Source organism: Pogona vitticeps, chromosome 2 (assembly GCF_051106095.1).
Source record: "Pogona vitticeps strain Pit_001003342236 chromosome 2, PviZW2.1, whole genome shotgun sequence".
Classification (NCBI taxonomy): domain Eukaryota; kingdom Metazoa; phylum Chordata; class Lepidosauria; order Squamata; family Agamidae; genus Pogona; species Pogona vitticeps.
In genome coordinates, this window is record NC_135784.1 from 270,334,343 (window position 1) to 270,360,875 (window position 26,533).

At 40.4% G+C, this 26,533-nt stretch overlaps 2 long non-coding RNA genes across 5 annotated transcripts in view; one reads left to right on the top strand and one right to left on the bottom strand.

The window, feature by feature from the left end:
* The window catches only part of LOC144587045 (uncharacterized), a 59,366-nt gene extending 56,313 nt beyond the window's left edge, over positions 1-3,053 (bottom strand). The window contains exon 1 of the long non-coding RNA XR_013542207.1: positions 2,963-3,053. This is a non-coding gene — a long non-coding RNA (uncharacterized LOC144587045). The remainder of the gene's footprint in view (positions 1-2,962) is intronic.
* The window catches only part of LOC110073986 (uncharacterized), a 150,732-nt gene continuing 125,449 nt past the window's right edge, over positions 1,251-26,533 (top strand). For 3 of the 4 annotated variants that reach the window (XR_013542204.1, XR_013542203.1, XR_013542205.1), the window contains exons 1-3: positions 1,251-6,797; positions 9,068-9,116; positions 13,230-20,429. This is a non-coding gene — a long non-coding RNA (uncharacterized LOC110073986). The remainder of the gene's footprint in view (positions 6,798-9,067; positions 9,117-13,229; positions 20,430-26,533) is intronic. The other variant, XR_013542202.1, reaches the window with a different exon arrangement.

Here is a 26,533-nt window from a genome sequence, read left to right on the forward strand (position 1 = left end):
CCAATAGATTGTCATAGTACAGTTGCACTGGGAATATAGCTCGTTTCAATGGAAGTTGTTCTGAAAAACAAACAACAGGGGAGGCTGGGAATGTGCTATGGTTTTAAAAATATAATCCTTCCAGATCTGTATTATCCCCGCGTAAAGTAACCTGCAAAAATCTTACATATTTGAATGTTAGTGTAATTGTATCTGTAGAGGTCGTGTGATATATAAAGTGTCTTGGTTAGGAATACTAACCAATTCAAAAGGAGCTTGGAACATCTTGAAATATAAGGGCATCGGGTTTGCTTTTTGTTTAAAGAACCCATTAATCATTTCAAACCGAAAGAAAGACTCTTGGGCCATTTTGTTTTCCTACCCGGTGTCCAGTTCTCAAAAAGTAGTTCCTATTCATAAGAAATCGAATCAAGCTATAATAAAAAGGGCGATGTTACATGATTTTTACACGTGGATACTGCATCGCTGTGTGTTTAAGATGTGAGGTGCAAGACTAGGTGTGAGCAATGTGCAATGTAATGTAATGGTACTCCTGGGTGACTTGCTATTTATTGTTCGTAGCTGTCAGATTTAGCATTTAAGAGGAATGTGGCTGAGACTACGCAGCTGTCCCTTGATCTCCCTGTGGCACAGACACTCGAGGTGCTGAGGGTGGGGTGGGTGGGGGCGAAGAGGGAGACGAGGAGATGAGGGAGGGGCTGTGAGATGCAGGAGGCCGAGCAAGTGGCCTTCACAGCGAGAGCAGCGTGCGAAGGAGTTGGGATCTGTGCGGATTGCTGGGTTCATTCAAACGCCACCCGCTGGTGCTGTGATTCGCAAGGACTCGGCCTCCATATGGTAATTTCAGCAGGTCAGGAGGCGGAGAGGTGTGTGTGGGTATGTGTATGTGTGTATGCTCGGGTGGGGGAATGGGCTCGTGACTACCAACCAGCCAAGCTCGGACAGAGCACGGGCATCGGAGGCAGCGGACAATATTCCGCCCCTTTCTTGCATCGCCAGCATCTACCCAGCCGTCGACCCGGTGGTAAGAAGGAGCCAGCAGGAGCACAGCTAAGGAGCGGGAATGGGAGACCGCTTTGGTTAGAATAAACGAGGCATAGGACCCCTAACATTATACAACACCCAGGACGAGGTGTATGGAGTGGGGGTGGGAAGGAGCAGACGCCCAAACGGATGGCTGTGATAACATCTCTGCTCCGGAATGGACACATCATTTACTCCCACGTATGTATGGTTCGTGTGTCTATCCTCTTTAGATCTGTGTATGACTAGAGCTACGGGCAGCTAAGACGGTTCACGTGGTTTAATTAGTCACTGGAGGAGGCTGGGATTGTCTCAATCAATGAGGTGTCCCCAGCGTTCCATCTAAATGCATGCAAATAGCCAGGTCGGGCGGTAATAGGTCCTGAAGTCCCCATCATTTGTATAATATTGCCTACACACACACACGCATGCACGCACGCACACACACACACACACACACAAATATTACGCAGATAATACACACATCGTTTTCCTAACCGTATTACTGCTATATATAGTAAGGTAAGAAGTAACCTAATGAAGAAAGAGTACCTAGTCCCCCCACCCCCGCTTTAATGCTTAACGTGTAGCCATCTGACCACTTTTTATTGGGTGACATATCATATGAGCACTTTAGTATAGGGCACGTAAAACTGGAGATGGACGAAGGGCTGAACATACCGTAAGACTGCTCAAAGAACTAAAGTGAGCAGCTCGAGAAATAGATGCTGCATAGCACGTATGAACAATTTTGTTTTGAGCCCTTCGCAAAATATATGCGTGGTCGGCTTTGCGGACAGTTAACTTTTATCCTATGTGTGTACAGGTAAGTAATTAATGGTCTATCTCATTATTTATGCATGTGCTTCGACTCATTTCGCTTTAAACAGGTATGTGAGGTAAATCTGTGTGCATTGTTCCTTTTGAGTGTCAATCCTACATTATTTTGAAAACATATATGGAATATAGAAGAGGGACTGAACGTTTTATTTTTAAACAGGTTTAAACAGCTAAAATAAACTCCAGATAAAGCGTTCCTCAAATGATCTAGTATTTTAAAGTAGCTCCAGGCCCCAAGGCTTTCGAATAAATACATTTTTTAAAAAAACTATATCAGTCATCGCTTTAAAATAGCACCTCAAATGCATTGTTGCTCAGTAAGTAGTATTTGGCTTAAAGCCAATCAAGTTAAACATGAAATGTAATGCATTACTGTAATAGTGTACCGCAGTTAAGGTACATATACAACATGGTTGAAAATGTCTTCCTTTCAAAAAGCTTCCCTTCCCTTGCTCTGGACGGAACGTAAAATATAATATTTTTGAAAAGAAAGATTCTGGAAGTCAAAGAAGCCAAAGAAGAAATATATGTAATATATGTGCCTAGAAGCAGCCTATAGCTTTTAAAATGAGCTCTATTATGCTAGCTTCAATTTTGCTCCGCCCTCTATTCTATTCTATTTTATGTTTGTTTATTTATTTTTGCTTATGATGAGATTAATATCCAAACTTTTGAATCTCCAGTTACCTCTATTACAGTTGATCAACATAACAGGCGCGCGCATACACACACACATACGCAAACATAATGCACACACGCGCGCGCACACACACACATCAAAAGCAAACATGCGTCCTCTCCTTTTATGGCGAGGCAGGAGACTCCTGATGCTTAAAAATGTATTGGGAACAATGTCCCTGCATGTTTTGTAAACCCTAGGAAAACCGATGAAGCAAAGAGCAAATAATATCTATAGAGCAACATAGCAGAACAGAGGCTTGCCAAATAAATAAATAAGTAAATGAATGAATGAATAAAGACATGGAAAAAAAGAGAAAAAGACAGAAAGAAAATAAAATGTTTTGTTTTTATGAAACAGAAAAAGAGAGGAAATCTAGACCGTAACTTCCAGTAAATGTTTTTAAAAATGCAAATATACCTTTACATATGCATCAGTATTAAAAATAATACACCGTGGAGCCAACCGGAGCAGTAGCAGGAGGAGGAGAGGAGAATGGCGCAGCGTTGATTATGCATAGAGAGAGAGAGAGAGAGAGAGACGTCTGGCTGTAGGAGCCTTCTGGTAACCTGTTCTTCTCCGCGCAGCGCTGCAGGCCGGCCGCCCTCAGTCAGTAGCAGCAGTCGATCGGCAGAAATCTTTTCCTCACGCTTAGCAGATCGTGCTCATTTGGGCTTTTGCTGGTCTTCAGGGTTTTTTTTTTTTTCATTTTTTGATTTTTTTTCCCCTTAAGGATGGAAGGCTTGGTTTTCTGGGCTGTGCTCCCCCCCTTTTTTTTGTTCCTTTAATTAAAATCTTCAATGAAAGGAAGCGATCGCTCCGGGAATCTACAGTCTCTTCTTCAAGCAGCAGGATTTGCATATTTTTTTAATGCCCTAATTTCCTTGATGTATGTAAATGTAGCCGGACGTACAGTAAGACTCAAGCTGACGTCAATGGACGTGACCTCGCTGCTAAACCTTGAACGTGAAGCTGGGATGAGGGAAAGCGGAGAAGCGAGAAAGGGAGGGAGGGAGGGAGGGAGGAAAGAGACGAGGGAACCATAGCTCGAAAGCAGAGACTACTTCTGGTGCAAACAGTGCTGGCGGAGATAGCCATGAGGAAAAAGACCCAAAGGAGCTGCAGAAGACCAAAGGAACGGCGCTGGAAAGGCGGCTGCAGGCTGAAAGAAAGCTGTTTGATAGCCTGATATCGCCAGGCTCTGCCTCCTTGTACAATACCGTACGAGCCGGATCAGTTTCTTCTCTAATAAAATTAATGTTTGCTCAACAACTCTCTTCCTATTCCACTCTGCCCGAAATATTTTTTTTTCTTAGCAAGAACAAAACAGACGCAACATTTGTAGGGTGGGGGAGGGTAAAGAGTCCACTTTCTCTCTCCCCATCCCCACCTTTCTAAAACGGTTTTGTTAGAAAAATGACGAAGAATGTGCTTAAGAACAGGACTGTGGTCATGTATGTTCTCGCAACGCCAGCATACGTGTTGGTTGCTATCAACGATGGTGTTAGGTGATAGTATGAAGGAAATACCGATGACAGGCGTGTATAGAGAGGGTTCGGGAAGCAAAAGAGGACCCCAGTGGTGCAGTCCATAGGTACGAAGGAAAGCAAAAGAGAAAGTGAGAGAACGGACAGAAAATGCACGGAGATCGAGCTGTTCTTTCTCACATAGGTATCTCCGGGTTCAATTTCGAAGACATCTTTTGACTTTGTTCTGGTCTGGAGCAAGTGCCAGTATAAGGGCAATCTGGATTTCTGTACTTAATTATATTGGACCCTTAGTTTGAACATGAAGGAGCCAATAAGAAGTGGAGTGGGGTAGGTTGAAGGCGTCGTCCGCGACAAGGGGTCTCTTGGAAATTGTCTTTCCCGTCATTTGTCTTTCCTTCCTCTCCTCATTTTGTGAACACATCAGTTGTAATATCTGATCGGAGGTCCTTCACAGGATAGGTGAGTTTTCAGAGCCTCCAAGCAAGCCTATCTAATGGTGTTTTTGAAACGAATACACCTTTCATTCAGTGTTGCCTGACTCACTTTCTGTCCTTTCCTGTAACCATCTCTTTGATGTGATCTATGACAGTCATACAATTCTTTCTCATCCCTTGTAATCTAGATGGAAATCAACTTAAGTTAGCACCTCCTTCCCCCATCAGTTATTCGTCTGTAATATAGCCTTGAGACAGCCTTTAAAATTTGGAACTGTTTGGTCTATACACTAGTTCTCCAGAGCAGCAGCACCCATCTCGGTGTCTCTCTTCGTTTCAGTTTCTGTTGGACACAAGCCTGACTCATGAGCTTTATATTTTTACTGCATATAATATGTTTTTTCTCCGATCTTTGTCAGCCTTCTGTTCACGGTCGGGGCAGAAATTTGGTAATCAAAATGTCTCTTTGGTGGAGGAGGAGCTGGCAGCCACCAAAGTTGAATACTAGTGGCCACCTCTCCTTAGGCTAAATTTGGCGGGAAAGTTGCTGCCAGGGTAGAAAAATCTGTGCTTTCAGATGGTTTTCTTCCCTCCCTCCTTCTGTTTCTCATTACCGGCTTACCCTTCCTCCCCATCCCCCATGGCTGCCCATATTTCCATACGAGATGCTCATTTGAATTTTTCCCCTTCAGATGGCTCCTCCCCCGCCAGTCTCCCACTCTCCCATAGACATCCGTCTTCAACAAGGAGCTACGAACATCTTAAGACACACCCATAACCGAGATATGATGGTCCCCAAAGCACAGCCCCACTGGGGAAACGGCCGACATGAACATATTTAGAAAGGAACGCCCAGTCTAAACGACTTTCTTGTAGGGCCCTGAACTCTTATTACAGCCTAATACACTCTGATATATTTTCGCAAGACTATATTCCTAAATAGACTCTGAACATACCAAACTGCATACTCTGATCTCACATAATATACAATACATCCTTATTTACTTTTGCACTGATGTTGGAAAGCGCACACAGACAAACAGGCAAATGCGTTTTACTCATTCAAATTTGGCGTCATGTGTTCACACATACATGGACACTGCTAACTGCACATGCTAGCTTTCTCGCGTTAAATACACCGCGCTCTCTACCGGAGAAACTGATTCGTGGCCAGTTCTTTTGCCAGTTTCTTTAAGTCAGTAGGACTGAAGTCCTCTAAAGTCCTTCTGCAACGAGGATACCCCGTTTACAAAAGCATTAAGCAACCAAGCAGGGAAGCGGGAGCACAGAGGAGCCAGCGCAAGTGTTCGGCAGCGTTCCGTCTGACTTACGGAAAAAGCAGGACACAAATAAGATTTAAAAAGAAACTTAAATGTGAATTTTGCAAGAAGGAGGAAAGGCACAAAATCACAAGAGCTGGGTTGCCTCAAAAGATAAGGAAGGAAGGAATTAAAAAGAGAGATATAGAGTCGCTTAATTTTTTTCGCAAGCAAACGTTAAAAAGAAAAACGTGAGAAGGCGGGCTCTTGACAAAAAGGTCGTTTTTTAAAAAGAAGAAGGAAGAAGGAAAAGAAAAGAAAAGGAGAGAATGAAGAGAAGAATCTACGCAAAATGCATCTTTCCTGCCATTGGAAAATTTAGCCATTGCTGCCGTTTAGGCTAGACATTTCTAATTTGTTCCGTCTGTCAGAAGAGGACTGGGAGAGGGTCTGGTGCAAATTCATTATCTCTGGCAACGCATAACGTATAGCAGCAACTGAAAAAGACCGTGGCAATGGACGAACAATAGGGCTTCAGTTCGAGAGCAACAAAAGCGTTGGGGAAACTGGTTGAATTTCAGAGCACGTCCTTCTTACCAGAGAGGGCTGGGCTAGACCTGGGCCAACCCCCCCTCCCCCTCCCTCCAAAAAACTTGCAGAGTGCCTCACATACAATACTTCACTTTCTACTCTGGTGCTTTGTGCATGCTGTATTAGCGTGAAAACTGTGTGTTTAAATTCCCTCTTTCGCTGGATAGAAAGACTCGCTTTAAAAATCAACCGTGCAAGTGTCCTACATGGAACTAAAACAGCCAGCTCTACATAGAGATGACGAAAGGAATGATCTGAAATCTTGGGAAACTTTCTGAAATTGTTTTTCAAGCGCTTTTCAGAGGAGGATTTGGCCACGGAATTTTTGTTTTTCTGCCGAAGATTTCACTACATCCAACTAGATCTGGGATCAGACCACTTTTATCCTTCCTTTCCCCCCTTCTTTTTCTCTTCTCATTCACCCGTTCCCCCACTATCTGTGCCCCTCTTTCTCCCTTGAAATGAGATGAAACAGGGAAAAGTAAGTACGCCAATGATTTTTTTAGAATAACCATTCTTTGTATTCTCAGTGCGGGGAGTAGGGAAGATGAGGAAGTGTGGACTTTGCTAGAGCTTCATGGTACAGCTGTTCTCTCACAAGAGATGTCTCTTTCTGAACGTGAACTCCATCAGTGTCTGTGTCAGGTTCAGAGCGAGCGAGCGAGTGAGTGAGCGAGCGAGATGCTTTTCATTGAACAGGTTGCATTGTTAGAACTTCAATTCACTTTCACTGGAGACAGGGAGGAAGATTCGATTAACGGGAGTGAGAGTTTTGTAAAACCTTCTAATACCTAGGATTTTGGGCCAGTGACGAGAAACCTGTTGACCTTGCAAGCTTTCAGTGGGAACGATGGACTTATTAATTAGTATATAGATTGACAGCAAATGGGAGAAGTGAAAGTGAAAGTTCATTAGATAAAGTATTTAGGAAAAAATATGTCTCAGAATGTCCATCGTTTGTGCATATGTATGTTTATGTGTGTTTAAGAAGGATGCAAAGGAGTTTATCAAAACATCTTTAAAATAGAGATTGTGAGACGTCTGCTTTCATGTGTATATACAGTATTTATCTGCAGAAAAAAGAGTAGTTCATCTTTTTTTTGTTGCTGCTGCTGTTGACATCATCATCGTCACTGGTAACAATTTTAGCCCAAGAAAGCTGCTATTTTTGTAACATCCAATAGGAATCATTGATGTCCAATTAATTCTCAATATGAATATAATTTCTTACTTGGACATCCCTCCGATGCAAGCTCGTACCTCCACAAGCACTTGGAGAGAAAAGAAAGCAACTATGTAGCAGCATAGATTTGTCCACCACCTATAGGTTGATCTGCTCACCTTGCCATTGTTCGCAAGGCTTGCTTTTATAAACAGCATAGAAGGTGCAGCAGTCCTCCTCCTCCACCTGAAGCTAACATTGATTTTGCTAGTTTTGAATAAGCTTCTCAGATTGTAGGTTCAAGGCTATGCCTGTAGGTTTTTTTCAAGTGTTATGCAGGTCGAAAGAATTTTTAGCAGCTCTATGTGGACCTCAGTTAAGCCGATTTAGCACTGATTTTGGAGCCAAGTGGAGTTGATGTATTCACTGGATTTAGGTTAACCTCCTTCTTATTGGGTTTTAAATCAGCCTAAATCTCAAACGAACTCAGTTTAATGGGGCTTTCAAAGTCTCAGGGTCTTTCGAGTACTGAAGGCTGCTGAACAGGTTGCTATTGAGGCTGACCCAGGAAGGCCTGTGCAATTTCCCTCTACAGTTGTCTCCTCCCACCTTGAATGCTACTCATTATAAGCGGCGCCCAGACTATGAGTTCCAGCAGGAAGCAAAACTGAAAGCAATGCGTGTATGCTATAGGAACCATTTTCGAAAAGCAAGTGATGAGTCTGAGAAAGGAATCCTACTGCTCAGGGAAGAGATTTAAAAAAACCCAAACCCACAATCTTCAGATTGCTTGTGATGGAATTGCATTATATGAAAATTTCACTTTGCTGCTAATTTAATATTAACACAACCGGGTGACACATTGAAGATTAGCAGATTGCATTTAGAAAGGGGATAGATACATATACAATCACTAGTTCTGTTGCACTGTATCTGTAACAAGCTTTGTTTGTGTAAAGTCCCAAAGCATCTGAACTCATGTGACTGAAACCCCCTGAGTGTTTTAAAAGTGAAGGCTAGGTGGAAACTCCAAACTCTTTGTTAAGGATTTGGCAAACTGAAGTCTGTAAATGCTGGGCCTTCCCCAGATTAATACCCCTCAAGTCAGGCTATTCTCAATTGGAAAATTCGGTCTCCTCACTCAATTTATTCCCTTTCTAGCCCAGATTTACTACTTAGGATTCTATTTAAACTCCAGTTGAAGCATTTAACTCTTCAGACAGTGAAATACTATTCATTCCCATCTATGTTCCTTTTCATGTACAATGATTTCTTAAGAAAATACGGGGAATTATGTTGGCTATGTAGTTGGGAGCCATAAGACACAATCCACTAGAAAGTTCTTCTTTATATACCCATGGGAAATAAACCCTTAATGTCCTTGTTCAGTTCATTCATTTTTGTGGTAGTTACTCATGAGAAGTTTCTGGGAGAATGTGCCTGTAGGTTTCAGTAAACTGCTTGATATTGTTGTTATTGTTGCAACACCATTGAGAATTTTCTTTAAGGAAACCTAAATTGTCATAGCTCTTTTAATAATCATTCAATCTTTCTTTCCTCCCTCCCTTCTCAATCTGGTCTATTTTCAGAATCAGACATCTGGAGATAATGATATGGCATGACAATCACACAAAAAAGGTAATTAAAAAAGACTAATCTAATAGTAATGCAGAAATTTGATATATTTTTCATAATTTATAACAAAAGAGCAAAATATTTGCTATTTAGAAATGTTTTCCAAAAAACTGTTATCACAACTATTGTACAATGTCTTCAGTCCCTTGTATGTTTTGTGGTTCCCTTGCTATTATTATGTGTGCTAATACTGCAGAAATTTGAATCTGCATGTCACTTGTAGAAGGAGATATAGAAAGAGGCAACTGAATTTTATTAAAAAGCAGTGAGGCAGACACAGTGAGGCTTCTTAGGATGTGTAAATACATGCCATTTTATGGTTTTAACCTAGGAACTGTTAGACTACTAGAACTGGAATGTATGTTATGTCTAACAGAATTACGTAAGAACCAGAGATTTGGAGGGAGAAAAGGAATAAAGCACTTCAGAACCATAATTGTAAATACACTTTTGCTGGAGGCTTCCTGCTTAAACAGTTCATGCTCGGTGCTGCAGTGCTGATGAAGCCAGAGGAATCAGCCCAAAAACAGAATCTTGGTTCTCAGGAGAAAGAACAGATGCAATCCAACCTCTGGTAAACAGTGCTTGTTTATTCCAAAGAAATCCTTGCAGAATGCTTCGCCATTACGTCACAACCATCTGGAGACCTATAAAGAGATTTTGAAAACAAGCAAGGCAATCACATCCAAATCTACAGCCCATTAATGGACATTTATTAGAAAGATGGACAGGCAAGTGTAGTACCGAGTGTTAGGATTCAGGATTTTTTAACAGATTATTTTTACATAAGGATGCCACAATTCTTGATGAAAGAATTTATGCTTAAAAAGAATAGGTGCATGAGTAACACCTATAATTAAAAAGAAAACATAATAGTGATATGAGAAACATTTGTTCTTGGCAACCTGAACAAACAGGGCCAGGGTCATTTAAGGTAGCAACATTTTCTTTTACCTAAATGCAATTTTAAATGCAACAAAACCAAAATGTAGATATAAAATTACAAAGCATATGGGGAAAAAAGCAACTGATGCACAAACTCTATTCAAATTCAGAGAGGTCAAGTATTTAATATCCTGGATTACACACTAGTTCTACACGAAACTATTTAGAAATCCAGCTGAAATCAACTGACTATCTTCTGTATGATTAGGTCAGAATCACAGTGCCAGTGAGTATATATAGCTTTTCTAGAGCCCTTTAAGTCAACTAAGAAGGAGGAAGTGTTTTTCTTTCCATGGCTAATGATCAGCAAGGTCATAATCATGACACTAACAGTTTTTACATCATGGGGCTCCACAACTATCAATCTGCAGAATAGCACAGATGAGACATTTCTTGCTGTACAATGGTTGGGATATAGTTCTTAAGTGAAAATCCTTCCCCAAAGTATTGGAACTATTTAAGCAATGTTTAGTATGCTTGAAGTAAATGGTAGCTGAAGATCCATTGAATTTAGTGGATCAGGAAGTCACTGCCACAATAAGCCAGTCAAGACCTGTCTCTTGAACCATAATCAATTTAAATGCATGCAGGTGTGTGTGCATAAATGCATATATGTCAATACATGTGATCTCCTCACATGAACATCCTAGATACTGTATGTACATATACAGCCACATGTTATCTTGTCTTCAATTTTAATGCATCACCTCACAAGCCTGGTCTATGTAATACATGCCCAATCACTCACACTTCTGCCTCTAGCTATGGCAAAGTAAATGAGGGAGGGGGAAAAGAGATGACTTTGGTCTATGTATCTGCCAATTCAGAGAACATCATTAGAGTTCTACATGATATCAGAATGATAATGTGTCCTTAAATATTACTGTCCAGTTCATTTAAGTCCGCATGATACCTATGCAGCCTTAGACAGTAAAGGAGTGCCATGTTGTCTATTCACAGGCATTCGCACAATTTTGTTTACCTGATCATATAATGTAGTTCCGCATAATATACTACTGGTGCCATAAGCCAAGTATCTCTCAGAGCATATATTTCCTTATACCCATCATTAGTAGCACAGAAAATAGCTGCTCAATAGTATTGTCACATATAAATATATTGTTTGATATACTGGGAACATTTATAAGAACTTTAAGATAGTATTTAAATACATTAATACAGGGCTGTGTCTTGTACTTGCTTCCTTTTGTTTTTCTTTTGACTGTACACAGTACATGATAATATTCCTCTTCAGCCAGCAATTAGACTGGCCCCCTTCAATCCTCCCCCCCTTCAAATATCCTACACATTTTAGCCTTCTGTGACATTGCTTTACAGTTGTTTATATACTGGCAAGCACATTAGCATCATATAATCAGGTTAATATTGTGATGATGGCTGGTTATAGTACACAGCTAGAAGTAGGTGTATATATACTAATGCAGCCATTGCTCAATATGTGAAAGAGAAAAATGTTAGCCTATGCATATTTAAGACAGCATAGGAAATGTGCCTGCTTACTCTCACTCTGGGCATTATCCTATTAACATTTTGAACCATATGCCATATTGAACAGTACAGTGTATTTTGTTACATTTTACCTCTAAAGAGAATGGCAATACAGGGCTTCTGCTTTCTTTACTATGTACAGCAGCATAGCTCTGCTGATTTTTATATGTGCATCCTTTACTAACAGCGATATGGAGGAACCATTGGGGCACATTTCTTAATTTTACCTTCTGGTATCTCTATCATTAGATTCACTGTGTCATATATAATCAAGGGGGACCTTAATGTTACTCTTTACAATGGAAAAAATAGCACCCTGAAAACATTGCTAAATAATGCACATGGTAGTGTCTCTTGCCCCCTTCCCTTTTTTCCTTTTGGAGGTTAGGAAATGGAAAAGAGCCAACTCTTAAGACTCCACAGAAAGTATTTTAATCATCCAGGATTGAACACTAGCTTGGCTAGCTTCCTGAGCATTTTGCTGGGTTTTGTGCCTTGCTTTTTAGCCTGGGTTGGAAGTTTGAAAAACAACGCAGATCACATCTACAAACGATATACTGTAGATGTCTTTATTTATTTATATACTTATTTGTTGCAAAGAAGATGTCTTTATTTATTTATATACTTATTTTTTGCAAAGAATGCCACATGTTTACTTGCGTTGCATTCCAAAGTGGGAGGGGCAGCGAAAGAAGCGAAGTGTGGGTATGTGCGAGGAGGTGAGGGGTGTTTGGTCAGAACAGAAACATAGCTAGCAAGGAGGCTTGAGGCGCCGGCCGCTTGTAGCGTTCCCAGCCTTGCCACCCAGACCACTGCGTTGCACCACCGCCATGGTCCAAGGACTCGGGGCACCGGCTTATAGACACAGAGCAGGAGGGAGAAGTGAAGCCATTTAAAAAGCGCGAGACGAGGGGAAGAGCGAGTTATCAATGCGATGACACCTCCAATCGCTGCGTAATAACGGGCAGCTCCGATTCCAAGTCCCAGTAAACGGCAAGGCCCTGCCTTGAGCAGCACCAAGGAGTGCCTCGTTCAACCACACTTCTCTCCCATCTCGCCCCCTGCCCAGCGCATGCCGAGTCCGCTGGAAGAGAAACGCAGGCGAAGGCGCTTGTCTTCTCCACCACCCCTTCCCTCGCCCCCCCCCCGCCCCCGGTTTTCAACACCGCTCCCCGCCTCCCCGACCTGGAACGCTTTTATCTCTCCTTAGAGAGATTCCGTCCAGGCTTTGGATATAAGAGCGATCTGCGTTAGCAACGAGTGAAGGTAAAAGGCCGCGGATTGAGAGAGAGAGAGAGAGAGAAAGAGAGAGAGAGAGAGAGAGATGGACCGACGGACGAACGGACAGCGATCCATCCCCCACCCCCACCCCGTAGCTCTCAGGGAGGGCACTGCTGTGCTGGCTGGTTGGGGAGCAGGGATGGTTCCAACGCTGCCGTTGCCGCTGCTGCCGCCGCCGCCGTTGCCGCTGCTCTCGCTGATGGCGCGGAGGGGGCAGGCTGCTAATCGCTCATACGTATCTATTACCGGGTGTGCTTGAGATTTCCCGTTACATCATCATTACCTTGGTCCCCCGCGGTCGAGGACCTCTGACCTTGCCGGGCTGGTCCACATTTTGGCACTGCGAGCCCTCCAATGATAGCCCTTTTCTCCTTCTTTCAGACCGGGGGCAGCAGCAGCAGCAAGCCAGCCAACGAGACCTGCAGCTCCTCGTGCCCAGCTCTGGGGACCTTGAGAAACCGTGGATCTGCCAGGTTGTTTCCTTCCCCTGCCACGCCACCCCCAAACCCGCAAGATATTTGCTGCCACCATTTGGTTAAAATAAGAATTCTTAAAACGCTCTGTGATGCATAATCCAAAAAAGGATCAGGAAGGAGAGCTGGATCTTCGCATCACCACCACACCAACACCATCGTCTTGTCAATTCTGCCGAAATGGGATTCTCCCCTCTCTTCTTCCGTACTCTGCGCTGGAAATTGCCGATGGCTTTACACCTTTACAGAGGCTAAAGGCTTTTTGCCTGAGAATGAACCATTTACAATGCAAATAGAGGCCTGTGGAGGGATGGATGTTTCACACTCTGAACAGCTTGATGCACCTTAATAGCTGGGTTTATTTTTTGATATTAACAGATGAATAGTTGTTCCATCGCTGCCGGAAATTGCTGGCTTGAAAGGAGTTGAGAGTGGGGAGGGGAAGAGAAAGGGAGAGAAAGAGAAGAGAAAAGTTCGGAATAAAACTTTGAAGGCAACAAACTTTGGAATGTGTTTCGGAAGCACACACTACTACTCTACATACTGAATCAACTCACTGTTACAGTACTTTAAAAGGATGAATATTTTAAAGCATGCCTGGTGTTCTTGGGAAAGTCTGTCAGCAGAAACAATCTGGATTGTAGCAAAGAGGGAGCAGAAATTCTTCTCCCCCAACCCAAGTGATCATAAGACGGAAGTGAGTTGTTATCTTTGGTTATCTAGCTGTATGAGTGTGTTGGTCTTCATAAAGCTAGATAACCGAAAGTAAAAACTCCTTCATGATCTTCGCGCTGCACAAAGAAGTGAGAGGCTCCAGCAAGGGGACACTAAAAACCCAGGCATGGCAGGAATGCTTATTAATTGAATGGCTCATTTCTGCAGCTCAAGGAGGAAAAAGAGGAGGAAATGTAAAGACATATGTGTGTCAAGTACATATGTATACATATATAAACATGTACAACATGCCAGGCACAGGATGATGAAGAATAAACCATACGCTGCAAAGAGGATATGGTATTTATGGTAAACAAATGCATGTGCAAGTTTTTTTTGCTGTTCTCTGGGAAGGTGGGATGTAATTGTTGTTCTGTGCACAATCCTGTGCATGCCTTTTGAGAAGTACGCTCAACTGAGTTCAGTGAAGCTTGCTTCTAAGTTAATGCAAATAGGATTGCAGTTTTTGATGAACATTTTAGATATAACAAGTTTGTGTTTGAAAACAGAACCGTGGCATTGTGTGAATTTGATTTTAACTTAAAAATTAAGGAGTGTGTGTCTTTCAGACAACAGAATGTGATTAACTTTGTCTTGTGAGGTCTTTTTAAAGTTATGAAGTGTTAGGAGTAATGTTGTGTCAAGGGACGCAAGTTGAAGTGAGCGTGTATACAAGCGCCTACTGCGCAAAATTAAATGTCTTTAAAAGGATAAAAATGTGGATTGAACAGGAAGAAGAGGTTAATAATGTCTGTCTGCTAAGGATCTGGTATGGTTCCACAACATGGAGCGGGGTGGGGGTGGGGAGACGTGACATTTGATATAAAAAAGGAGGGGGGAGGAAACAGTCTTCTATTCAAAATGCAAGCATAGATGCTTCTCTGTTCCAAGAGGGTTTCCTTGAGGAAGCTACTGAAGCAGAAATACGTGATGGAGATGAGATTGCCTCCCTCCGCCTTGTCAAAATGTTAGAAAGTAGTGTGTGTCTTATTCGGCAGCTAGCATTGGAAATGAAAGTGACATTTACTCCAAAACCCACGTGTGCGCCTCCTCTCTTCTTGTTTAAGGATGATCAGATCTATCTAGGAAACTGTTCTGGCATCCCAAACAGAAATAATTAGGACGTATATAGACCTGACCAAAAAGGGGGGGTGGAAGGGGGGAATCGGAGGGTTTGGTCCTGCCTAATTGATTCCGTTAAACGGAATGTCTGAGATGTGAACGGCTGGACGCTCCCATTCCCACGCTCGGGGGCAAGTGGCAATGCTATGGCCCGGCAGCCTATGACAGACAGCCCTGTTGGGGGTTGCCGTATGAAAAAAACATCAAGTGCACCATACCAGACTCATCTCCATCCCTTAAGAAAGTAGAGGCATTTCCCACCCACAGCCATCTGCAGGCTCCCAAGTGGGAACCCCAACTGTTCTGTGGCTGCAGACTGTCTCTTTCTGTTAATTCTGTAACTACTGTTTCAGCTACTCATAATTAAATATAGCTTTGGTTCTGGGGTAGAAATTTTCTGGGGCTCAGCTTACAAAAGAAAAAGGCAAAACAGAGCCGGTAGAAAGGAAAGTGGTTATATATCTCCAGGACAAATTGACAAGGACTCAGTTTTTGGCCTTGCAAATGTCACATCACACAGGCTCACAGAGTCATTACAGTTACATAGTTTGCTGTAGTGCTGGGGAGACAGAAGTAAAATTTAAATCCATTTATTTTGGTGAGTTGCCCCAGGTATGCTGCCCCTATGACAAAGCAGACTCATCACACTTGATAAAAGTGACAGCCAACTCATATTTACAATCCCATCATGTATATTACTCAGAAGGAAAAGCAACAGAAATTAATGGGGTTCTTTCCTAAGTAAATGCACACAATATTTGAATTTTGATGTTTTGGCTTGGTTTAGGGTTCCCTTCTGAATTAGAAGCTAAAATGAAATGGTACAAAAAGTGTATGTTTTAATGTGTGCTTGTATATTTGTGTGTGTGCATGTGCACAAAATAACTAATTTATCAATATTGACATACAGGTTGCCTTATTTTTGTCTTGATAATTCCATAAAATTAAGGTTATGGCTTAAAACTAAAGTCATGAATGATTTGTTAGGAGTTAGTTTTGAGGAGTTTTAATAGTAGCTTTGCACTTAATTTTGGATGAAACTAGGGAGAGAGACTGTTTACAAAGGGCTCATTTTGGCTGTTCTGCACGTGCCACAGTTTACTACTGTAGTGACCAATGAACAATCTTGTTTATTTACTTTAGAAGTTCTGTTTGTGCCAATAGCTTTCCATTGTTAAGCACTTTTCTGCTTTTTCTTTACTGCATGTCCAGGGGTACTGTTTACCTAGGGCCATTGTCTACTACTATTAACATTTACATTACAAAGTGCATGGTTTTCTTTCTCAAAGTGGTTCAATTAAGGCAATAAGATGTTTTCTGGGGAATCTTTTGTTTAGTGAAAAACATTCCTTGAAGTGAAATTACTTTTCCTTTACAGAATAAGCTCTCACATTTTGGCCTTTTCTGTAAATTTTTTAAGGAAAGCACTGAAGGATTTTTTTTGTTTTGTTTTATGATATTATAATTCTGTGTTACCATTGTCATATCAGAATTGCTTTGTATCATGATAATGTTACATGAGTATCAATCAATAAAATACATTTTAATGTTATTTCATTATTATTTATTTATTTTATTTATTTATTTCTCTTCCACTGATTTGACACAAGTTGGGTTATTTTTTTAAAATTTGTATCTCACATACTCCAGCTTCTAATAATTGTGGGGGAGAGTTCATTAAGTTTGCCATTTCAGTCAAAATAACTTTTTGTAGCACTAAGATGATATTTCTTTAGAACTTGAAACAGCCTGCAAACAGAAGGCCCAGTCCAAAGAAGTATAAATATAATCTGAATAGTCCTTTGAAGGGTAGCTTTAACAGTGGAAGAGCCTAGATCAAATTTATTTAGCATACCATTGCATTGTAAAACAGTTGGAGTGAAGTTGCAGGCTTGCGTGAGTATGCATGTTAACTAGTGGGAACCAAGTCTCATTCCTTTTGAAAAGGGAGCAGCAGATTGCTGTGCAAGGCCAATGTTAAAAAGGCAGCTGAATTTAACACCATCTGGAAGAAAAGATCCCTTCACGACTTTCTCACACCGTCAGACAAAACTAGTGTCTCTTGTTCTGAGCCCTTGTCTATGCAGCCATACAATACTGAGTCATTATACTTTTGCTGAGAGAAAATTTGAGAACACAATATGGGAAACCAGTGAATGACCAAGTTTCATTGTGCCCGCTTAAGTCGATTGAAACCTACGTCTAGAGCCATGAATGGCAGTATTGTTTTCCTCACTGGGGCTATGCTAAATGTCAGCACAGTGTAAAGAAAAACTTGAAGTCTGCAAATAACTTACCAGATCTCAATTATAATATTTTCCCACACTAGAACTAATATCATTGCTAGGCTGTACAATGCACAACATAACAAAAAAAGCAACTAAAAAGTATTCATTTAAAAGTTATTTCAGACAAGCAAGCTGCCCCACTCCCAGTTTGGGAGTTTGAACTGCTGAGATAGAGCTAGTATAATCCTTTGTAGAGAAGTTCAAGTTGCAAAACTTCTTCTTAAATGATCCAGAAAATAAATAGCATAAATAGTTCATATTCTAGGGAGTGGGGGTGGGGAAGGCTTTCAACTGACTGGCATCATAGTAATATTCTAGAAAGTTTGCTGTGGTTAGCCCTTTAGTTTACTTCATTTAATGTATTTTCTTGAATATTACTTAGAGTGAGCTTGACAAAAAAACATAGTGGGAAAGAGCTTATTCATTGGACTTGGGAGAATGGCAGGGCTTGCTCATATAGAATTAAGTATGTCAACAGCATCACACAAATTTTCCTTTCAAAATTTGATAATCATAATTTATGATGGATCCAAACAGTTCATGGCTTGATTGATCATTTCCCAGAATCTATTGGCAGCATAAGAGACAGATTTTTAAAAAGGCTGATAGATGAAAAATATATTTTTTAAAAAAACACAACAACACATTATCTTAATCATACCTGGCAGACTTCTGCCAGAAAGTTTTGGGACTCTCATTTTTAATTTTTCTGCAATATTGGTGCATGGCCTGAAGAAGTAGACTTGACTCATGAAAGCTTGCTGGTTGTTTGTTTTTTAAGTGGACTAATAAAGGTGTCACCTCTAACACATTTCTTTTTTTTAAGGACCAGACAACTTTCTTTGTTTTTTAAAACTTAGTATTTTATAATGTTAGCTGTGGTTTCTTGTGCCTTTCAATTTTTATTTGATTCTCTGCTACTTTGTTAGTGTTGCTATATTTCCTTTCTTCCTTTACATGACATTAAAGCCTAGTGATCATGAGTGTTTTTGCTGAACACTGTAGCTGTCAACAAGAAGTTATGTGGAAAAAAGAGTATTTTATAAAACTATTGCATAATGCTCTTGTTGGTTTTGTTTGCCAGCTTTTTTGTTGAGAAGGAAGTCAAAATAGCTTGCCAAAACTTTATGCTAAAATATGTGGTTGCCTTTCAGTGCAACTCTATACCCTCTTACTTCTGACTAAGCCTAGATGAATGCAGTTGGACTATATACAAGATTTTAATCTTTTATACATTTTGACTACTTGGATGACAGTGGTAATAAGTAAGTAGGTAAGTAAGTAAATAGGTAAATAAATAAATAAATAAATAAATAAATAAATAAATAAATAAATAAATAAATAAATAAATAAATAAATAGCCCTCAAAACATCCAGATATTGAACTTCAAAGAGTATGTGACATTGACCTTGGTTCCTTAAGGACTTCATCCAGTGGAGTAAAGTACATTAGCTGTGGGCATAAAACATGCTTTCATTCATAATAGCATGTCAAAAGCATCCATGTTTTTAGACATCTCTGCAGGTCTAGATGATACTGGGAGAATTGTTCTGCAGATGCATAGGGTCCTCCTGTTCAACACACACCAAGAAAACAGAACATAAAGCCTGCTTTTCTCTGCACTTATTCAGAATTATGTTCCACTCTGGCTTATTTTTAGGTAAAGAAAGAGGAAATTAGGGGGCTGTGTTGAAACGATATGGCTATATAGGGCCCATACACAAACAATTACTTGTATTGGTTCATTTTGGCTTCTTTTAAACAAGTATCCCACAAACTTTTTACGTTTTACTGTGTTGTTCCATCAGTGCTTCTCTGTCAATGTAGTGGTTGATTTAGTGGAATTATGTCTTTGTTTCTCATTTAATTAAGGTTGGTCAAGACAGAAATTCTAGTGGAGGTAGAAAGCAGAGAGTAATGATGGCAGGAAGAAAAGGTGAAATCCCGCTTCAAAAATGTGTCATCTGAGTCTTGAGATTATTTAAACTATCATGGAGTACATTTCATGATTATGGCACATGTACCATCTCTATCTGTGTTGTTGTTGTTTTTGTTTTTGTTTTTGTTGTTATAGTAATAACATGGAATTTTGAAATCTCAAATCTTGAGTTATTTGGGGTTTAATTTTCACTTGAAATATACCTACATGTTGTCTCAGTGGATTTTGTCAAGAGTAGTGTTTAATTCATTATTTTTATGTCATTTCCTGGAGCAATCCATCTGTTATTCCAGGGTTAGAGCTTTAATAGCTCCATCCAGCTGACTGGAAGTAGGTGGGTTGAAACAGATGTGCAAATCCTACACATGATCCTTCAGAAGGTAGCTTATTCTCAACTAAGCAGGCTTAAAATTTGCCTCCTTAGTCCCACTGGCTTCCATGATTTGCAGGATTGTTGTCAGGGTGAGCTGGCTTTGTCCTTCAGAGTGTAAAACTCTATTCTTTCTTCTTTTTCTGCCCAGCACATTTATATCAGGTGAACCTTCTCTGCGTGTTCAGGGTAGGCCACATTTCCTTAGTCATGGTTCCTACTGGAAGAGTCACAGAGGACAGGAAAGACAGGGAGCTTCTTCGGAACAGGGAACCAAAGCCCGGAGGGAGAGCCCTGGGTCCCTCTCGCCCACGAGGAGGGCCAAAAGGTCCTTCTGTGCTGGGGCCTGAGGAACAGAGACTGGCTCCTTGCGGCAGCTGCTGTTGACCCTGACTCCATGCTGGTTGTGCTCTCGCACAGTGCAATGTGATCTTAGTGCAGCCCTTTATGAAACGTGCGGAAGACAATTCAGAGCAGGGAAGTGGCGAAGGGGCGTCGGCAGCTGCCCCGCTGAATTCCCGCGACGTGCTTAATACCCCGGGGCTACTGGGACGAGAAAGGAGCAGGGAGTCACCTGCAAAGATGTTTAGAAAACAATACAAAAGATCAAACGGGCAAAGAAGTAGGTCGTTTGGCGGCGGCGGCGGCGGCGGCACCTCTGATTCTTCCAACGTGTGAGTTCGGGATATTAGCTTAGTTTTGAGTGCGCGCGTTTCTCTCGGGAAACTCTTAGCAGGCGAGTTCAGCAGGAAGCGCGCTCGGCGTGGAAAGAGGGAGGTTGCTGAGGCCGCCGCTGCTTTTCTGCGTTTGCTTTAAGGAGTGGCGTAGCAATGACAGAGCGAACGGGCCGCTGGGCAGGACCAGACTCTGTGTGTGTGTGTGTGTGTGTGTGTGTGAGAGAGAGAGAGAGAGAGAGAAGCACCGGTTGCCTCTCAGGCGCGAGCGGTGATTGGTGTTTCCCGGGAGACGGGATGGCTGAGCTCCTAGTCTCTCTCTCTCTCTCTCTCTCTCTCTCACACACACACACACACACACACACACACACACACAGAGAGAGAGAGAGAGAGAGAGAGAGAGAGAGAGAGCGCGCTCTCATATCACCCCGCTGCTGAAGGCTCTGTTTTTGCTAGGGCAAGGCAGCGTCTTCCCTCTCCTCCTTGTCAAGTTGGTCATGTCAAAGTTCTCCAACCCCCCCACTCCGTACTTTCTGCATGCCCTCCGGTTGCTGCTGGGCTTCTTTTCACCAGCCACTTTCCTTTCCAATGGCACCCAGTTGGCACAGAATACAATTATTCTACTCTTAGTTCTTGCTGCTGATGAATTATTATAGTTTATTATTATCGCTGTTAGAAGGCGGGTGGGGGGGGGTGACCTAAGGCTCCAGCGAACTGTTCACAAAAACGGTACTTTTTTTTAAACATGAGAATCGCTCCTGGAAAGTAACTGCCCTCGTTATTACTCCTTTTGACCGGTTGGTTACACAGACACTGTGAAAATAGCCTGTAGAAGAAGATGGAGGCTAGAGAGGAGAACAGACATTTCTCACCTGCGTGTTTTGTATCTTGGTACTCAAAGGACAATGTTTTTGGTGGCATCATGGCACCTTGGCTCTCCTCCCAATCTGAGCAATGTAGGGTCTGTCTGTGACCACACAGACCAAGTGAGTAAGCTGCTAACCGGCTTCAGTAGCAGTGATGTGGTTTCTTTTGCTGAGACTTGGCAGGGGTACTGTTAATTGTAAATCAGTTTCTTATAGCACCCATTAAAATTAGATTGAGGTATTCCTTAATAAACCCCATTCTCAGATTTGATATAAAATGTAAAACCTTGGGATATACAGGCATTTTGGTTGTGTATTCTGTTGTCTGGTATGTAAACTATCAGTCCTTCCATCTGCAACAGTATCTGACATGAGTTTAAATGCGGGGCCATAGGTTTTTGGTGGAATTTTAATTGCTGAGAGAAAACGGGGTATCTATATTTGGATGGTGAAAGTTGTGTATATTTTAACTTTTTTTTGTAGTGTTGTCCAGTTTTACCTTGGGGAAGAGCACCTCATTTCGTTGCACCCACTTGTGAGCGCAATGACAAATAAATTTCTTATGTCTTATGTCTTATATTGTGGCAATATAAGAATTTCTTTTAAAAACAAGTTCCTAGTCCTCTGGACTGGATTCCACCCCTCTCCCAGTAAACTGAACATTTAAAATTTTGTTGCAGTTCTGTCAGCTGGAGCATCTGCAGGAGTCTCTCTCTCTCTCTTTCCTCTTCCCCTCTCCCCACTGTTGTAAAATTAGTCTGTGGCTAGCTATATATTCTTGTTGCTAGGTACAGTATAACTTCTTGAAAGATTTTTTTTAAAAGCTGTCTTAAGTGCTTACTAAAGCCAGTTAATAACATCATGCATGGACATTTAAACTTGTTGTAAGTTCCCGAGAGGATTAGAGAGAAATCATGCTGTGCGCAACTAATGATACCATCTTAACTCTTCAACTGGAAGTTAAATCCACCCACCTTGGTGTGGCATGGAGCCTGCTTTCTCCTGTGCCCACTGGCTGAAAAAGAACGGGAGAAGGAACTTGTTTTGCATTTAAAAAGAAAAACAGTCAGGGAGCCAAACAGGGCAAATATAGGTTTACTGATGGGCAGATTTCACTAGGACTGGGAGATTGCAGCCTTATATGGATTTTGTTTCACTTGAGAAAAATTTGTCAAAACAAGTGATGTGATGGTAATCATGGCAATGTCTTCTTTCTGAAGTTGACAGAAATCTTCAGTACCCTGTTCAGAATCCAGTTGATGCTGAATTTCTTATCTCAGGTACATCAGAGGAGATTTAACTTAGAAGGCTATCTGAGATAATGGGGTTTGTAGTAAGCTGAAGAGGAAGTCAGAACTGTGTATGATAAGGAACTGGGGAAAATAGGTTTAATTAACCATGACCTGGAAAATGGATGTGCTATGATTCTTTCAGGCATTGTTAACATCAGTAGGATCTGCTACTGAGTATGTGTGGGATGGTCTCCACCATTTGTACAGTGTGCTATTGTGAACTTGAATTTGTCACATTAAAAAAACATCATATTCTAGAACTGTTAACAGAGCTTTGCTGAATAATGTTATCTATTCTTAATTATAGTACTGGATGGCTTCTGAAATATTTTTTGAAAATGCTGTTTTCAAAATAAATAGGCTCTTTTTTCCTAGGTGTTCCTGCAGTTATTATCAGGCCCATGCCTTCAGTATACAGGGCACATAAAATATAGAGAGAGACATCTACTTAATACATATACAGTATAGGACTCTATGTTATTTCTAATTCATGTGAGACAGCTCATTCATTCTTCCCATCTGTATTTTGTGACAGTTTTTTACTTACACTTACATGTTCATAATGAGCCCCAGATACAGAGGAACCTTATTTTAAGACTTCCCTAATGTATGTGTGCATGATCATTTGTGTAAGTAACATATATGCCAGCACACAGACATGATAATATGGGAGGCCTGAATTTTTCAGAAGTAATCAGGCTCAATGGGAAGATGCAGGCAGGCAAAGTTGTTTATAAATAATAAAACCAAAGCCACCAACACACATTTACTAGGAAGAAAGATGATACTGTAGTGTAATTTGCTTCCATTAAATGTATTTCAAAGATGGGATGTTAAGGATGCAATCTGTGTCAGATGCACTTCAGTAACAAGCTTCCATTGTTTTGAATGGTTGCAGATTGAATCCCAAGTGTTTTTATTTCATTGGACTTTACCTGGAGAGTCACATAATATAACAGGCTCATGTACCGTGTGTACCTTATGTCACTAGTACCAGTGCTATTTAGGTATTAGAAATGTGCTTAGTGGGAGCAAGATAAGTTGAGACAATAGGACTATTGTCAAACTGACCAACAGTGCTGCTTTGAATTGCAGTATTAAATAGAAAGAAACAAGGTGAGAGATCCCTTTGACTTGCAGAGACAATATCATATATCCCTCCTACTTATATCTATTAGCAAAACACCTTTGTTTTGAAACTCTGCTCAACTATGTTGGTCTCATCATCATAATCAACAATAAACTTATACTCTGAACACATTATATGCCTTAAAGAAAGTAAACTTTAATGACAAGAATTTATTTAATGAATTTTTAAAAACTGGTGTACAAAGTATAGTTTTATTTGTCTCTTGTTATCATTTTAAATGCATTTACGCTGTGTATTTCACTGTGGCTGAGAAAATAGCTTACAACATGTTTAGTGCAAAGAATATGAAAGCAACTTACACCTTATTATTCTATGTTGTCCTGTTCCCAAGAAAGAAGAATGTGGATTATGTTAACATGAATGTAATAGCCATATGGTCCGCTCTATCTCAAAACTAAGAAATATTAACCATTCATAAGCTACTTAGCATGGAAGGTATCTTCACAAAAATCTAAATGGGCCTGGAAATAATAGTAAAAATATCAGAAAACTAGAAAAAAAAATTTTTTTGTACCAACAATAATTATCAATATTATTAATTTGATTTGAACTATTTTAGAACATAATAGTTATTCTACTACTGATAATGCAACCATGTGCATATTTACTTAGAATCCTACTAAGTTCAGTGGTACTTACTCCCAAGTAAGTCTGCACAGAATTGCAGCTGCAGTGCTCTTACATTTCTATGTAAGAAACTACTGTATTAGCATACAGTGAAATTGTGTCTAGAAGTATATTCTGCAAGACCATTTAATCAAAATATGTTGTACATGACTAGAAATGAGGAAAAGTAATATTAGCTTGGTAACTTTAGTTACAATGCAAGACTGGCAATCATCAGACAGCTCACATGCCATCTAAGCATCATATCTGGAGTAGAAACCAATCTCATTGATATCAACATGAAGAATATTTTTATGCTTAGGAATGGACAATTAACTGGATATATGAAAGATAGGTTGTGGGGCATGAGTAAGATTGCTGATGATAGGAGAACCTTCTGGAAGTCACAAATCCATAGAATTGCCATTAAATCGGAGCTGACCTGATTGCATATAACAACAATGTATGGGGATGATTTGAGCAATATGCATTTTGAAGTCCATCAGATGCTATTGACAAGTAAACATGGACCAAATGGGACTTTAAAATCCTTAACTTCATCTTGTCCAGTGTGAGATGGATTTTTTACGATTAAGTGAATCAACCTGGCCAGAACGAGAGTAAACCAGAACAGTTTTTGAGCAGCAGGAATTAAAAAAAAAACTTCTAAAAACACATATACAAACATTCCATGTTCAGTAGCAATAAAATAAAAATATAGTTCCCCATGGGAAAGTTCTTCTAAATAGTGTAATATACAATAAATACTCCAAACGCAATAGAAATTGGTATTCCTTCCTCAAGAAAATCCATTATGTAGATTAGCTAACATAGGGAAACTCCTTCTGTAACACTGCTGGACGTGTGTCAGGCCTTTATTTTACTCTTTATGTATGACATTTCATTAAAAAGAAACTGTTATGTTTGAATAGCACCTAAACTAGCTTTAATCCAAGGGTGATGATTTGATTGGTTTTTGCTTTGCCTTATGATAGCAATATTCATACATGTGCTCAGCTGGCTTTCAGACACTTTACAGCTTAGACCTAGTTTAAAAAGAGAGGTTGACATCTAGAAGTAAGTTGCAACTAGAGTAGGTCCATTGAATCAGTCAGGATTGGTTAGTCAACTCCTATGCAAGTTCCACTGGGCCTACTCTAGTTGTGACTTTCTGCTGGATTTCAGCCAGTGTGTTACCTGGCATAAATATGTCTCAGCCAACTATCTGCCTACTATTTTGCTTCCAAACAATATAGTGTTAAGACATAGAAACTAATACAGCCACCTTCATTGTTTAAAATGATTCATCAAATACAAGTGATGTTAGAGATTCCAGCATCTTGTGTACAATGTTGTTGCATTATTAAGTCAATCTAATGCTTAAATCATTACCACATTCATGGCTGCCTCTCTGATATCTCTCCAGTCCGTCGGATTTTGAACTGTGATTATGTAAATTTTTACTGATAAATAAATTACTATAATTGTAGTTGAAATACCACTCAAATTCTTAAGACCATTGCATCAAAATAATATATTATGCATTACTTAATTATTTATCAGGACTAATTTAAAATATCTGTAGGGCAAAGCATACATTTATTTTTAAATTGCCCCTCCCTGCACCCCCACCAGGTGTTAATATGTTTTGGATGGCAAAAAGGAGGGGAGGAACAGAGAAAACAGGAAGCCTTCTTTATTAAATGTGACCTAGTTGTTTGGCCTACTAATGTTGTCAGAGATGCCACAGCCTGAATACTAGCTTTGAATTCCTGAAATATATAATGAAGTATATAATGGATGAATATGAAATAGACACAATTAATAGATAATAGAAGAGATTATAATTCTCTCATCATAATCACTTATGAAATGACACCTGGGTGTATTGAGAAGCTAGCAGGAATTTGGAATTAATAGATCTAAAGCCCCAGTGATCCAACATGCACAAAAAGCACACGTGACACAAGCAAAATAACTAGTAACATATAAATTTAATCAGGCATTCCATATCAAATGCAAAAATGCGCAAAACAGTTTTTGCTGATATTTATGAGCAGTATAAGTACTTAAAAAACAACAACCCCGTCCTCTACATCTTTTGTTTGGAAAATCTAGAGATATTCTATTTCTTGATATAAGCAAAGCAATACATTGTAATTATATTCTAGGAAGCTACAGAACAGTTTA